This window comes from Notamacropus eugenii, chromosome 5 (genome assembly GCF_028372415.1).
Source record: "Notamacropus eugenii isolate mMacEug1 chromosome 5, mMacEug1.pri_v2, whole genome shotgun sequence".
NCBI classification, from domain to species: domain Eukaryota; kingdom Metazoa; phylum Chordata; class Mammalia; order Diprotodontia; family Macropodidae; genus Notamacropus; species Notamacropus eugenii.
In genome coordinates, this window is record NC_092876.1 from 207908548 (window position 1) to 207925682 (window position 17135).

The 17135-nt window shown below is 36.4% G+C and overlaps 1 long non-coding RNA gene across 4 annotated transcripts in view; it reads right to left on the reverse strand.

The window, feature by feature from the left end:
* Positions 1–17135, reverse strand: part of LOC140505700 (uncharacterized) — a 254517-nt gene that overhangs the window by 43538 nt on the left and 193844 nt on the right. For 3 of the 4 annotated variants that reach the window (XR_011967624.1, XR_011967623.1, XR_011967625.1), the window contains exon 2: positions 14162–14223. The exons of the other annotated variant lie outside the window; for it this stretch is intronic. This is a non-coding gene — a long non-coding RNA (uncharacterized lncRNA). The remainder of the gene's footprint in view (positions 1–14161; positions 14224–17135) is intronic. 4 annotated transcript variants of the gene reach the window in all.

Here is a 17135-nt window from a genome sequence, read left to right on the forward strand (position 1 = left end):
GAATGGTTTTCCATGTCCACTGAGATCAGAGTTCGATATCCGTAGGGTTGTAACCTTTTGCGGTGCCACGGTTGTTTGGCAATCTAGTAAAACTTTACAGATCTCTTCTTAGAATAATGTATTTCAATCCATGAAAGAAAACACATAGGTTTACAAAGGAAAAGAATATTCTTGAAATAGAATTATAAAAATAGCTTTAAAAACAAGTGCATGGCCCCCAAGGTTAAGAATCCCTTGTAGAACAAAGAGCTAGAACTATGATACAAAAGATCTACTTTCTTTTTCTTCTACCATGCACAAAGTAGGTCTGTGTCCCATTTTTTATACTTGTTTTGGTTTATGTTTTGTTTTAATGGAAGAATAGTTTTTATTGCCAAAAGTGAAACCTTTGTCAAAGTTTTGTTATCTATCATTAAGAGTTTCATTAGTTACTTTGTATAGATTGATTGCTTTTCCTTTAGCTTTATTAGTTATTTCAAAGGGGTGTGCATCCACAGAAACATTGATGGGGACAGGAAAATCCTCTCACATGGATCTTCTTTGAATCTAAAACATCCCAGGTAATTAAGTCTTTGTTCTAGTTGTAGACTCTCACAGTCTCTTATGGCAATACATTCCAGTTTTTGATATATAAAATCAATCACCAAAGAAACTGAGATAAAGGTCTTAAAAAAAGCCAATGGCAGACCAGAAGTATCAGTGTGGTTGCTTTATTTTGGCTATATCTGATGGAAATGAATAGGATAAAGCATTAAATTACAAATGAAGTTTTGGAAACCATCACACAGAGGTCTTCAGACCTTCAGGAAATCATGTTCATCACCAATAGTGATTAGATTGTGTTAAAATGTCAGAAACTTGTGGAATCTCAGTTCTAGAATATATTTTTGTATGTGTTTAAAAATAGGAACAAAGTGTATTCTCTCAATGACTAGGATAGAGTAGGGCAAAGTAGCATATTTTTCATCCTTCATATTTACATCATTTTCAAAATAATTTGTGCTTTGGGGACTACCTAGCTCTTTGCTTGCCTATGGACATACATTGATAAACATATACTTTACATGACTGTGTAAAGAATCTTGGCAAGAACACGAGCTCTAAAGTCAGAAAGACTTTGTTCAAATTCTATCTTTGATAATTCCTAACTATCTGACATTGGTCGTCACATCTTCCCTGGGTCGTGGTTTGTTCATTTGTAAAATGAGAGGATTGGATGGTATAAACTCTGAGACCCCTCCCCATTCTAGTTTTATACCTATAGTGGAATAGTTAGTAATATAATTATAGACAATGTTCACATTTTTCCATGTTAATGTCTAACAAGCACCACTTAATTTTGTTACAGTGAATATTTTTTCTTAATGTGTAGAACTTTTAGCATTGAGTAAAATTTAATTTATTGTCTGCAAGCTCCCATGTGCTACTTTGAAAAAATTATTTCTATGCTATAGTTTACTATTAATATTTATAATCCCATTAGTCAAATGCCATCAAATAGATAACATGTACAAATTAAAAGCAATCAAAAAACACACCCCACTCAATACTATCCATGGTTTCTAAAGTATTCAGTTTCTTGGTTTGGCACTAATTTTTCACATGCTTTTGCAGAAGCTAAAAATCCTAAGACCCAATAAGACCTTCTCAAATCATTTTGTTCAAGCGATTAATAAATGAGGCTATGATTTAAACACCTGAAGGATACTCAAAAACCATCCTTAGGAACTTATTCTAATGTTTGATGGACTTCTTACTTGGAAATTTCATTGTAAAAATCTAACCTAGATCTTTTGTATCATAGTTCTAGCTCTTTGTTCTACAAGGGATTCTTAACCTTGGGGGCCATGAACTTGTTTTTAAAGCTATTTTTATAATTCTATTTCAAGAATATTCTTTTCCTTTGCAAACCTATGTGTTTTTTTTTTCATGGATTGAAATATATTATTCTAAGAAGAGATCTGTAAAGTTTTACTAGATTGCCAAAAAACCATGGCACCGCAAAAGGTTACAACCCTACGGATATCGAACTCTGATCTCAGTGGATGTGGAAAACCATTCTCTCCCTAAGAACCTTTCACACAAAGACCTATAGGCTCATTTGTGCCATTTTCTGGTCACAGGGTGAAATAACCATAATTCCTTTAGTATTTCTTATAGATTTAGCTTAATAGCCCTTTGTCCTTTGATCACTTTTATTACTTTCCTTAAGACCTATATTATCTAAATTCCATTTATGTTGTGGAGCTTAATACAAGGATTTTTTAAATTACTCTCTTAGTTTGCTAACTATATAGAATAAAGGATACTTAGCAACAAATTAAATTCATAGGAAAAAGCAAGGTCTTTCTGATCTATAGGTTAAAAAACATAGGAAAATAGAATTTTTAGTACTAACTAAATAGTACTAACTCCATACCGAGAAGTATACTGACTGCTGACAATACAAATGGAAAACCCACACAGCCCCTGCTATCACGAAGCTCACATTCTAATTGGGAAAGATAGCACCTTATAGGAAGGTTCAGTTGAAAGGTTTATAGAAAGGTTCTGTGGTCCTTGAGATCCTGCTGGAGGATGTTTGCAAAGTCCAGGAGTCCTTAGGGTTCAGAAGTAGGGAAGATGATAAGAAATAGTGGTTCTTGAGATGAGGAAGCCTTGACAACCCAATTCCCACCTGAGCAGTAGAGCACTTCACAAGGCAGTTCAGTTTCTTATTCTAGAAAGATAAGCAAGGAAGATGTCTTCAAGAATGTTAGTTTTAATCAGCATATCTCTCTCCCCACACGCATACACACACTCTAATCCCTACCCCCCCACGTCATTTCACCATAGTGAAAATTAAAGGCTAGCGCATTTATATCACATAAATAATAAAGTAACATTTTAATGCTCTTTCAATTAGCTCACAGTGACAGAAAACTCTTTGTCCATGTCACTGGGCCACTCAGTACCTAATGCCCTTTCCTTTCATCACAAGTGATATCTTATGTATTCACTTCCCCAAGTACACCAAAGTTCCATCCTGATTTTCAGCATCCTCCCTTGTGCCTTGCTCCCAGAAGAATATTATTAAACAGCTGACATCTGTGTAAGCATGAGCACACAGAGCATTTGTGTGAGTATCTTTGGCAAGGGGTTCATAACAGCACCCTTCTGACATCTGCCTGGACACAGCTGCATGGCCCAACTAGATTAGGATACTGTAATATCACATATTTTATCATTTATAGTGAGAACTCATGTTCTGCATCATAAAACACTCGTTTGTAAAGGAAAGCATTCTGAAGCAAGACACCATGGACACTCTCTTTCTTCTTCCTCATAACACTTTCTCTATTTCCTCCCATTTTATAAGAGCTTCATAGTTGCAACCATATTGAACACTGAAACTCCTTCCATTTCTGGCAAATTTTACTACAATCTGACTTGCCGACCCAATTACCAACAAAATGATATCAGGCTGTAACAAACACATCGTTTAATGGCAATGAACATTTAGCAGGTAATAGATTCTTCAAAGATTCATTTTGCTTTGGTCACAGTGTAAAAATAAATAAGAGCCCCCTGGCAAAGTTATTTTTCCCCCTTCTCAAATAAATACAATGTGAATCTAGAAGACAGTAAATTAAGTTTCCAACCCAGCTGGTTGACCTTATAAATTCTATCAGCCAACTGGTCGCCAGTGTAAATAACACTCATTTCTCTTGGTGTCAAAGCCTTGTAAGTTTAGACGGAGCTAAGCATTGCTGCATGTGCTCTGTTTCCCTTGAGCTGGGGACCTCACGGATTGTTTCAGCTCTGGGTCTAAGGAAGCATACCTCATCTGGTTTACATTTCCTCTGGAGCCCGCTCTGGAGGCTAATGGCGAGATTTCAGATTACTTTGCTAACAGTATGGACTAAGTGATGAAAATCCCAATGGAGTTCCAACTTCCTCAATATTTATATATGTCTGTAGGGCAATTGTGAGTTAATAATCTTTTCCTGAAACCACTTTATATTTAACAATTATTTCTGGCATTATTCTCTCTTTCCCAAAGGAAATTTCCTCAGGTTTATTGCTCGCGCATCTGTGAAGTGGTCACTACAAGTGTGATAAGATTGCATGGTTTGGAGCTTTATTTAAATTCATATACGGACCAATCATAATTTTCTGCAGTTATCTTAGTATCTCTCTTTTAGGAGACATTTGAAGTACAATTAGGGAACTGAATTTTCTTTCGAAGTCCTTGATCATAAACAACCCAATTTAATACAAAGACCCAGAAGATTTTCTGTGGTTTATTTCCTTCCCCACTTCTGCTTGTTTTTCAGGTTGAGATTATGACAGGGAACACATTTGTGCTATGGGATTTAGTTTAGTTTGGTTTGGATCCTATTCTGAGCATCTAATAATAGCAAATATTCCAGATTTCACAATCTTCCTCTCATGTGAGATTTTGCAGGTACTCTATTAGGGTCAGAGACTGATGGTCTTGAGTACTTTATAAGAGGCTCATCTCACTCACATAAAATTGTCCAAATTACGTGGTGACCAGCTGAATTATGACCTGTCCTTCTTTCATCACGGTCTCCTCATTTTACTTTGTAATTTAATTGGAAAGTTTTGTGCAAAGGTTTGAAGAATGGTGCAAGGAGCTTTGAGGCTATAAGATGTTTCCAAAACAGAAGTTTTCTTTTTCATTAGTCACCATTTGGGTGGGATGGTTTTTTTCAACTCTCTTGTTAAAAGTCCCAAGTTTGCTGTGGTTCTTTATAGTAGGTCAGTGAATTTCATATACCAAAGATAAAGGCTGTTTTTAGTTTGGAGTCACCTATGTCAGCATATCTTATTTCATTAGATGTTCTTTATGTCCATTCATGAAATGAAGAAGGTTTTAGGAAATAGTGAGAAGAAAGCACTGTTGGCCTGGAATCTAGAGAAAGAATTCTGGTCCTGGCACAAACATTAACTAATTTTGCTGCTGGAGGCAAGTCACTCAATCACATTGAGATGATACCTATCTCATATAACTGCAAGATTATTTAGGAAAATACCTTCATGCAGCTGTGATCTCATCAGTGTGGCTTGCTCCCTCCAGTAGTGCAGATCTAAACTCATTTATACCTTACACCTTGTGATGGAATCCCACATAATATGTAGGGGCTTTCCTCAATTCTTTTGACATTGTGTGGCTAACAAGAGAACACAAAGGTCATCTATTAGTTATCCTGACCAATCTTTGTCTGTCATATATTTCTTGGATATTTTTATTTTATATTTATATTTTATTTTGTATTTTACATTGCCTCTGCACACAGTTCTTCATTGGTAAAATGCTGTAGCATACCCATGTCCATATATATCTTTCATTGTCCTTTGGGCGACCTGCAATTTTAAATCTTCCAATAATATGGAATTGTATTCCATGCTTCACAGACATAGAGAGTTTGCTCCTGTCCTAGAGGATGGCCAACACAGAATATTAATGGGAGAAAGAATCTCGATTGTTGCTCAAGATACTCCTGTTTGTGAAAATAAAGTGGACTTACTATATGTTGAAAGTTCACCAAAAATTGCCCACACGTAATGTGAGCAGGATTGCCCCTAAAAAGTACCATGAAACAGTAAAAATAGTAGCACAAAAGAATTCTGAGAGACAAAATAATTCACCATCCCCCAAATTTTTTACTTTTTTGTAGTAAAGAAAATAGACTTATGAGAAAAGAGAATACCATACACTTCCTTAACCTCCTTTGTGGGACCATCATGCCCCAGAGCTCCTTCCTGGGACCACTAGTCTTATTTCTCTCAATACCCTTGGTCTTAGGGACTTTATCATTTCCCAAGGGTGCAGCTCTCAGCTGATGACTACCAAATCTATATATCCAGCCTTCATAATATCTCTTCTGAGTTCTAGTACTCCATCACTAATGATCTGCTGGACATTTCCATCTAAATGTTTCTTTGGCTATCTCAACCTCAACATGTCCAAAACACAATTCATTATCTTCCCCGAATTTCCATACTTCATTGAAGCTTCCCTATTTCTATGGAGGCTACCAACGTCTTTCTGGTAATTCAGGTTCACAATTTGGACTCTTTATTCTCCTTCATCTCCCATAGCAAATTGATTACAAAACCTTGTCAATTGTACCAATACATGTGCTCTTGCATGTAACCTTTTTTGCCACCATCCCACTTGGGGCCCTAATCTACCTTTCACCTGAGATATTTTAACCACTCACATTGGTTTCCCTGATTCCATTCTCTTTCCTCTCCTACCCATCCTCCAAACAGTTGCCAAATTGATACTCCTAAGGCATGTATATGACTATACCAGTCCACAGCTCAAGAAGCCTTGATGGTCTTTGTTGCCTCTAGGATTAAACTTTAATTCCGCCGTTTGACAACTAAAGTCCTTCACAATCTGCCATAAAACTATGTAGATGAAGGATTCTTAACTGTTTTAGTGGGGCCAAATGGGCAAACTGGTGAAGCTTATAGACTTTTTATGTTTTCAAATAATTGAAGGAAATAGTAGAGAATAATTGAAAATTATTGAAAATAAAGATGTATTTTTTCTGATCCAATTTCATAGACTCTCACCTTGAAATCTCAGCCTGTGTTTAATAACCCTTGTCCTAGATTGCTGACATATTACACGTCCCTTCCTGCATTCAACGTTCCATCATGCTGGCCTTTACGTGTAACATTCCAGCTTTGAACTATGTAAGTCATCCCCCTTGCTTAGAATTTTTCCTTCTTCCTAGTCACCTGTTAGAATCCTTCAGCGTAATGCAAGATGTTTACCAATTCTCTGAGTTTTTGGTGCTCCCCCAAACTATCTTGTATTCATTTTGTATAGCCTTTATCATGCTTATGTTGTCATCCCCAGAAAAATGTCAGCTTCTTGAAGACAGGAACTGATTTGGTTTCATCTCTGTATCCCCAACACCTTGCACAATGCCTAGCCCTGGCTTACAGTAGAAATACTTGGTGATGCAGAAGAAAATGTTTTTCAAAAATTAGCTGTCCAGTCGAGATTCTGTGTAACCTAGATACAAACGAATAGTTCTCAAAAAAATCATAGACTACTGACAACCATTTAAAAGATTGCTCCAAATCACTAATAGTAAGAGAAATACAAATAAAAACACACCCAGAAAATTAGCAAAAATGACAAAAGATGGGTATAGTCATTGTTGGAGAAGTTATGGAAAGATAAGCCAAATAATACATTGTTAATGGAGTTGTAAATTGGTCAAATCATTCTGGAAAGTAATTTGTATCTATGGTAAGAGTGGCTCTAATGTCTATAGCTTTTGACTGAAAAGATTCCACATCTAGGCATAAACCCTAAAGAGGTAAAAGACAGAAGGGTCTCATATACATCAAAATATGTATAGTAGCATTTTTATATTAGTAAAGAGTTAAAGGAGTAGGAAGTTGATGCCCATCAATAGCTAGAAAAATTATGGTACATCAATGTAATAGAATATTACTATACCATAAGAAATTATGAACATGATGAATATAAAGAAGCATAGGTAGATTTATGAGAACTAGTGCAAAGTAAAGGAAATGGAAAAGGGAAACTATACATCATGACTATAACACAGTAAGTGTAAAGAACAGCGGCAGCCAATGCTCTCTAACTGTAATAATCGACTTTGACCCCAAAGAAGAAATTTCAGAATTCTTCTCTGTGTCTTCTCGAAGATGGGCTTGGAGAAGGAGGAGAGGTTATGGGTATGGAATAGTGTAGATACTAACTAATTGTATATCTATATCTGTACATGTAGATATAGTTACAAGAGATGCTTTTCTGCAACTAGCTCTAGGGATAGAGTTCTTGACCAAGTAAGGGACAGAAAGGGTCACAGAAGATAAAATGAACAATCTTAATTCTAAAAATTGAAAAACTTCTACACAAACAAAATCAATGCAGTACAAATAAGAAAGGAAATGGTAGAGTGGGAAAAATCTTTGCAGCAAGTTTCTCTAATTAAGGTTAACAATAAGGTCAATGATAATAATCATAATGCCTGTATGCTATATAGCTTTGAAGTTTATAATATATATTATACATAATTATATATTATTTAATAATTTCAATACATTATTTTATTTGATCCTCACAGGAGTCTTGTGAAGAAGATACTAATGTCTTCATTTTACAGGTAAGACTCAGATCTCTTTAATTGAACCAAATTAGTACAGTTTGTTCCATCCCTTCAGATTTCTATTAAACCTTGCACATATTGTTGATTTTCATGATTTTCTTATTGATATTAATAATAATAACAATTGCTCACATTTACGTATCACAGTTAGAGGCTTGAAATGAATTAAAAAGCACTCATTAAGCAATTACTGTACTAATACCTTACATTTATATAGCACTTGTTATGTGTCAGGCATTGTGCTAATTGCTTTGCAATTTTTATTCCATTTGATCCTCCCAACGACCCTAGGAAGTAGGTTCTATTATCCCTTTTTTACAGATAAGGAAATTGAGGCAAACAGATTAAATGACCTGCCCAGAGTCACACCACTAGCAAGTGTCTGAGACTGGATTTGAATCCAAGATTTTCTGACCCCAGGCCTCACACTCTAACCACTGTACCTCCTAGTGTTTTTTCTTTACAATCAAAGTGGCCCCTGATCTCCTATTAATTTTTCATGAGCAGAATAAGTAATAGCTAGCTTTGTTTAGAGTTTTAAGGTGAATGAAGCATTTTATCACTATTATTATTAATTTCATTTGATCTTTACAACAATCCTGGAAGATTGGTGTAATTATTTCCACCATCACCCCATTTTACAGATGAGGAAATGGAGACAAATAGAACTTAAGTGACTTATTCCAGGGTCACATAGCTAGTAAGATCTGAGATAGGATTTGAACTCGGGTTTTCCTGGTTCCAAGTCCAGCAGTCTGTTATACTTTGCTATCTAATTGCAGGTAAAGGCACAAATGGAGCTGGAGTTTAAGAAAGGATTATATGTCTAGAGATAGAAGAAACCTCAGAGGTCATTTGGTCTAACTGCTTCATTTCACAGATGGGGCGGTTGTCATGGTTGGTAAATGACTTTTCAAAGGTTACAAAGGCAGTGTCAAAATAAGAATTTGAATCCAGCTTCTTTGACTCCCAAAATTGTGCTTTTTCTACTCTACCATGGAGTGGTGCAGTCACACTGAAAGCTGGTAAGCTGGATTCACAGCTGAATATCTATGGGAAGACACTATAAGAAGATGATTTTCTCTGGAAGCTTTTCACCCTAACACTCTTAATAGGAATCTCATTCTGGCTCTTGAGACCATACAAAATCTCCATTTTTTGTACTGGCAACAAGCCACACACTCTAGCTTTGTCATTTACCACATATTAAATTGATACCTCCTTCCAAATATCTTTTCTTTGCAAGAATTCCTTAACTTTGAATGGAGGTGATAAAAATCTTTTGTCTATTGCTTTGCTTCTTTTCCTCTTGAGAATTGAAGTATGTGTGACCCATAATGCTATTGATTACAGCCTAGGTTGGATGCTTCAGAGGAAGAGAAAATCAAGTCACTGCTCATTATTGTACCTTGGAATGGGAGGAAGAGTTGTTTTTTTATTATTATTTTTTCTCACTATCCTCATCAATGATCATTTGCTACCCTGAAGCCTCAGCACTCACAATAATTCTCGTAATTTGTTCCCCAAGCAAGTGTAACTGCACCTGCCATGATTCATAGGAGTGTCCAATTGCTTTCTGCATCTTACTAAGCTACTTCCCTCAATAATATATTGAAGCACCAGAGATAACCCAGTAATTTCTTTCCCCGTAACCTGGCATTTTCTATTAGGAGGCTCATTTGTTCCATCTTTCCATGGTGACAAGCTCTCTTGGATAGCAGAAACAGAGAGTCATTCGGCAGAGGAAAAAAAAAAAAGACTTGAGGATAGGAAGTTCTAATGATTGCATGCTCAGACTAGGTCTCCCCAACAGAGAAAAGTAGGGCATTGAGGCAATTATCTGATTCAGAGGCAAGAGTTTTATGATTTGACTGTCTTCGTGTATGCAGGTTTTTCCTCAATTAAGGAAATTGCTTGGGTTATGGAGCCCTAGCTTCAAAAGACAAAGTCTGAAATATTTTGTGATACATATGGAAAACAAGAAAGGGAAGATTTGGAAAAAACAGCTTGATAGTTTTGTATTCAAAAGGCTTCTAGCTTCTAAGGGGCACTCTCAGAGCATTCTCATGAGGATATTAAATTGATTTTATTTGGGATGAAAATAGCTCTCTGTTGTTCTCTCTCTCTCCTTCCCTCCATCTTGATCATCTCTCCTTCCATCTCTCAACTTTAAGAAAGGAAACACGTTATAATGCATAGAAAGCTGGATATGAAATTAAATACCTGGGCTCAATTTCTGCCTCATACACTAGTCAAACAACCATTTCCAAGTCTGAGCTTCAGTTTTCTCATTTATAAAATGAGGATAATAAGAGTACATACCTCACAGGGATGGGGTGAGGGTCAAATGATATAATGTATGGAAAGGGCTTTGCGTAAAATGTTATGTAAATGTGGACTATGCAAGCTATCATTATTATTTCATCTTTTCAGAGAAATTGCCATTTCAGCTTTGAGAAAAAGGGAAAAAAAGAAAGATTGAGAGTGTCTATGCCTCTCAAACAACCTCCAACTAAAAGACAGTGCAGTCAATATGATGTTTTGTTTTGCTTAACCTTGCTCTTTTCTTACAAAGGACTATTCATAGAAACATAAATTTCAATTTGTAACTAGAAGGGATCTCAAAGATTCTCTTATCCAATCCCTTCATTTTACAGAGAGGTTGCTTGTGATCTGTTCAAGGTCACACAGCTAATAAGTATCTGAGTTTGAATTTAAACTCACACCTTTCTGTCTCCAAGTTCAGAATTTTACCCCCTATGCCATGTTGCAGAGGAGGGAGAGGATAGGAAGGGGGTAACAACAGAGATGGAAACAAACAAGGTAATTTTGTTCAATTAAATACACATTAGCAAAGTAAATAGTACATAACAGAAGTGGGTATGTAGTAGGTAGAAGGTGTAGAGAGCAATGGATGTCATATCAGCTGTAGCTAGAGGTCTGAGCTTAAAGTCTAGAAAATCCAAGCACAAATCCCAACGCAGACACTTACTAGCCACGTGAGTATGGACAAGTCACCTAAATCCTCTATGTCACAATTTTCTCATCTGTAAAATGAAAGAGGTTGGACTTCTAATAGTTTTAAAACTATTATCCTTTGACTTCACAATTTCAATATGATCTGTTTTGTTTTCTATATAGTGTATATGTATATATACATTGAAATGTTTGTGTTTTTTGTTCATTGTTAAGTTGGTGGCCTGATACATTTCCCAGCTGTGTGACCCTGGGCAGGTCACAGAACTCAGTTTGGCTCAGTTTCCACATTTGTAAAATGAGTTGGAGAAGGAAATGACAAACCACTCCAGTATCTCTGTCATGAAAATCCCAAATGGGGTCACAAAGAGTCTGACATGACTGAAAACAACTGAACAACCACAAAGTTGATTTAAAAAAATGAACACCACACCCTTAACTATTTCAGAACTAAGCACTCTTTAGGGTCTGCTCAGCCAGCAAGGAGATTGCAAGAAGCAGTTTGATGTGTACTATCTCTCAAGAGGATATAATAAAGATATGGTCCTGAAGGGGGCAAAAGAACGTGTGGATCTTCTCTGGATTACACATTATATTTTGGTAGGATTTCTTTTTTCCCATGAAGCTCTCCCTACATGCCCAAATCTCACACACTTTAGTGATGGTTTTGGCATGTAGTACAGTACAGTTGGCTGAACTTGGACAGATATACAGATAAGGCACTCTGGGGAGGTTCTCAAATATATCTCACTTTACAAAATAAAGAATATATTACAGGGGAGGGAGGAAGCAGGGCTCCATTAAAAAAATGCTACTTCGGCTACGGGATACCAGCAGAACATAAATTTTGGTAGGTCCTACCAAGCTGGAAAAGCTAAGTAACTGATTAGATATCTGTCATATGAGGACCAGCCTAGCTAAGTGGAGAAAGAAAAGTTCATCCCCAACAGAATGGGAATGAGGTGACCACGAAGTGATGAATTTTTTCAGCCATGGGAGCTTATGAGGAACATTTGCTAAGGCCTGGAGAGATGTGGAACTGTGATGGTTAATGGAATAGTCACGATAAAATTATAGATTCAATTCAATTCAGTGAGTCTACATTGAGTTCCAAGTACTGTGTGAGGCACTGTGAATACAGATCCCCAACCCCATGCCCCAAAATGCCAAAAGACTCCTGGGCCTCAAGGGGTTTATACTCTACTGGAAGAAAAGAGCATGTACACAAAAGATAGGTAAATATACAATTTTTTGTTGTTGTTCAGTTGTTTTCAGTGACCCCATTTGGGGTTTTCCTGGTAAAGATCCTGGAGTGGTTTGCCATTTTCTTCTCCAGCTCATTTTATAAATGAGAAAATTGAGGCAAACAGGGTTATGTAACTTGCCCAGGGTCATATAGCCTGTAAGTGTCTGAGGCTAGATTTGAACTCAGGTCTTCCTGACTACAGGCAGGGCACTCTATGTACTGTGCCACCCAGCTGCCCTTGAAATATATAAAAATATTATATATTATTAAATACAAAGTAAGTCTGGGGTGGGGGAGCACATAGGAAGCAGGAAATAAGAAAAGGTTCCTGATAAGCTGCTAAATCCTCGAAGGATTCCCAGAAATCCAAGAGATGGAGTCAAGGAGAGAAAACATTTCAGGAAAAGATGATAGCATGAGAAGGCCCTTAAAATTAACCAGGTAGACAGAACACCAAGTAGGATGATTTCACTAAAGCAGAGAATACATGAAAGAGACAGAAATACAGACAGACACACACACACACAGTAATATATAATCAGCCTGAAAAACCACATTGGAAGAAGATTGTCAACAAGTCAATAAGGATTTGTTAAGCATCTACTATGTTCTTGTCACTGCACTAAGCTCTGGATCTTTATTTTATTTTTAATGTAATCTTGATTCATGTCTATGACACAGAATTATACTTTAGGGCCTGAATTCATAGTGACTCTGTTCTTAGAAAATAGTTATGAAATGGCTTGTGCTAATACCACTAGGGAGAAAAACTCTCCAACAACAGGCAGGGAATTGAACTTCTAGCCCTGGGCTAGGAAAGTTGCTAAGTTTGTGCCCTCATTCCTCAAGCAAAAGGATACCTGACAATATAAGGACATGTTGACTACGAGTGCCTATAAGAAATAATATATGCAGGAGTATACGTTTATGGATTTTTAAAAACAGGGTTTTTTTAACCATTGTGTAAGTTTGGACCCCTTTGTGAGTCTGGCAAAGACAATGGACCAGTTCTAAGAATAATGTTTTTAAATGCATACGATAAAATACAAAGTTTTGTAAAGAAGACTAATTATATTGAAATACAATGATCAAAACATATTTTTTTAAACTGGTTCATGAATTCCAGTTTAAGAATCTCTATTTAAATTTTAAAGAAATATTAACAGGGCAGAAGAAACCTAATTATGGAAAAATTAAGATACAGACGGACATGGTGAAAAAATTCAGATATATATACAAAATAACATAGCTATGGATGCAAGTATACATGTGCACAGAGCTTTCACATAGAGCAATTTTTTTTAAAAAATCCTGTTCTGACTTCCTACAGCTATCCAACATTTTTTCTGCATCACTTCCCATCTCTGTTTAGTACAAGTGTGCTCCAGGAAGGCAGATCTGTAAAACAAAGATAACAATATATGTACTGTCTATTTCACAGGGATTTTGTTCAGAATACACATTGTAGATCTCATGTGACTAGGTAGCACAGTGAGTAGAGCACTGGACCTAAAGTCAAAAAGACCTGAGTTCAAATTTAGCCTCAGACACTTGTTAGCTATGTGACCCTTGGAAAGTCACTTGCCTTCTGTCTGCCTTAGTTTCCTGAACTATAAAATGATGATAATATAGTACCTATCTCAAAGGGATGTTGAAAGGACAAAAATCAAACAATGTATTAAGGCACTATTTAAATACTAACTATTAGTAGTAGGAGTTATTATTATCTTAAAGCACCACAGAAATATAAGATGTTATGCGATGCGCTTACCCCAGTTTCCTTCATTCTTTCTGCAGGTCAAGTTCAAGGAGTGAGGGGGCCATTTCATACTTCTATAGGAAAAATAATTATATTTATGAGCCTTCAATAATTGGCTACACTGTCAGAAATACAATAAACTCTTCATTACCCAAGCTTATGGAAAGGGGCAAGAATATAAACAGTGGATATACCCCCAAAGCCTTTGTATTTGATTCTGGAATGCATCTCATGTTTCGAGAATTCACAACACCACAAACCAAATTAAGCAGTCACACTGGGAGGACATAGAAGTTGGAAACTGCTAACCCATTCGGCTTCCCTCCTTCATTTTACTCTGAATTCCCTGCTGCTAACAGACAACAGAGCCTCTCACACTTTTTCTCTGATTGGACTAAACTGACTTCTACGTGTCCTTGCCATTTCTTTCACACACCTCCTTCCTTGGAGTGATTGAGAACAGCTAATTGGCTTTTTTTTTTTTAAGACTTTTACTAAAAACTCAGCCAAGGAGGTGTGGAGAGGTACAGCAGGAAGCCAAAGGGAAATGGGACCTCAACACTTCTCCTGGAACGAGTGAAAATTCAATTATTTTATTATTCAGGAAAAGAACATTGCTACGGGTCCTTGAAACTAACCCTTAATATTGGAAAGACCTTAACAGTTGTCAAGGTTCACTCACACATTATAGAGGTGAATATACAGCAAACTGAAAATCAGAAAGATTATTGGCTCAAAAACCAAGGCGATCCAATTTAAGTACCCAGAATTCCAAGTAGCTAATGTGTCAAAAGAGGTAGAACCAGCAAAGGGAGTTAAGGGATAGGAGATGATTGATCTCATGATTAATCAGTCCACAAGTACTTCTTAAGCATCTGCACGTGATAAGGGTTAGAGATACAAAGACAAAATTTAAATTGTTCCTACCCTCAAAGTGCTCACATTCTATCAGAGATGAAATGATCTGTTTCCTTCCCCTATTCTCTATGGCTTCATAATTGAAGATCATTAATGATCCTACTTAAGTAGGCTCACTACTGCCAACAGAATCGTGGCTTCAGTGAGTAGCTTTCTCTCATTTGCCATGGCTGGCCATGATTTCCATGAGTGAGAGTAAGGTGGGAAGAGGCTAAGAGAGAAAGTATAGATTAAGAGGAGCAAAAGGCAAGGGATACTGAGAAGCCTTTCAATGGGGATCCCTTCAACAACAGATATTCTCTTTTTGGAAGAATATTCTCCTATTTTGCTGGATGGTATTTCGCTCTCATTCCTCAGGATAGGGTATATTGGGATTCAAACCATAAATTCACATCTAAATTACCATGTGATCTATCTGAGACCAATTTAACTGATATCACTAGTTGTGATAATATATAAATCATCTTTTCATTTCATTTCATGTTCAGCAATTCACAGAGCAACTACCTTCCTTTCACAGTGTGTCTACATCTACATATTAGATGTCCTTGACTTTAGAGGGAAAATTCTCTGGGATTTTTTTCTCTATAACATCTGCCCATTTGACACATATCATCAAAGATCAGGAATTTCTCATCAAAAGAAAGACATTCACTCAATTTTTTAATATATTTTAAATTTAATTTTATTTATATGTTGCAGACATTGATGATCCTAACAAGTACACTGGCATGAAATTAAGTCCTGGGTCACAAACGAAACCTGATAGGGACTAATATCCCTCAGGTAATAGTCCTAATAGAAATTTAATATACATACACTTTCCTTTCTATTTCTGTTTTATTTCAATTACAAGGACATCTATGTGGTTGTACTTGCTGTAAGCAGATGCTTACTTTCAATTAGCCTAGTGAGATGAGATAAAAGAGGAGACTCAAGAGCAAGAGAGGTCTCTCAAAAACGAAACTCTGACAATTCAATCACAAATCATCCCCCTGCTTACCCTATTGCTTAGGACTGATGGTGCAATGTTAACAGATGACAGAAACCAGAACAACTCAATTCCTGTTTTGTCTCAGCCTTCTCTTTTGAAGAAAATTATCATCAAACTGAGCAGGATGGAATAAATATGCTTGATAAATCATTGAAGCCCAAGATAGGTGAGGAGACAAGAAAGTGATTTGCTGCTTTAAAAGGATTCAGAAATCCTGATCCAAGAGGACTCTATCTTAGGTTACTGAAAGAACCTGCAAATATGATTGCAGAACTTTTTGGTAATGGTTGGAAAGTCATGGAAGATGGGAAAGTTGCCAAAAGACTAGAAATAAGCAAATGTTTTGATTTTTTTGAAAGGCAAGGGAGATGGAGTCCAGAAATGAAAGACTAGTGAGGTTGACATCAATTCTTGGCCAAATTCTAGAACATTCTATCATAGGTAAAACACATGTTTAGAGAGGGCTTTGCTAGGGAGATAGTAAACATTAGAAGCCAGCATAGATTCTCTAAGAACAAAGCATGCCAAAGCAATTTCATTTTCTTTTTTGACAAGGTTATTGGACTAGTAGACCAAGAGAATGCTACATCTCTATTTTAGTGTGACACCTGATGAGTTTTCATAACATCCATATGAACAAAATGAAAACAATGAAGGTAGATGACAATATAATTAGCTAAATAGATAGCTCGATGAACAGCCACACCCAGAATGATGATTGATGGATCAACATAAACCTAGATACTATCTCCTACATGTATCTTTGGGGATCTGTCTCTGGCCATATATTGCTCAATATTTTCATCAATGACTTAGGCAAATACATGGAAGGCATGCTCATCAAATTTGTTGACTGCCAAAATGAAAAGGATAATTTATTCATTATAGGACAAAAGCAGCCTTCAAAATTTCTCCACAGATGGAAATAAAGTTCCAACAATTGAAGAAGGATACATAATAGAGATAAAAGTTAACTGTTGCTTTTAGGTTTCAAAATTTAGTTGTACAAACTAAGAATGGGGGAAACTGTCTTAACTATAGTTTATGTAAAAAAAAGATGAACAGTTTCAATGG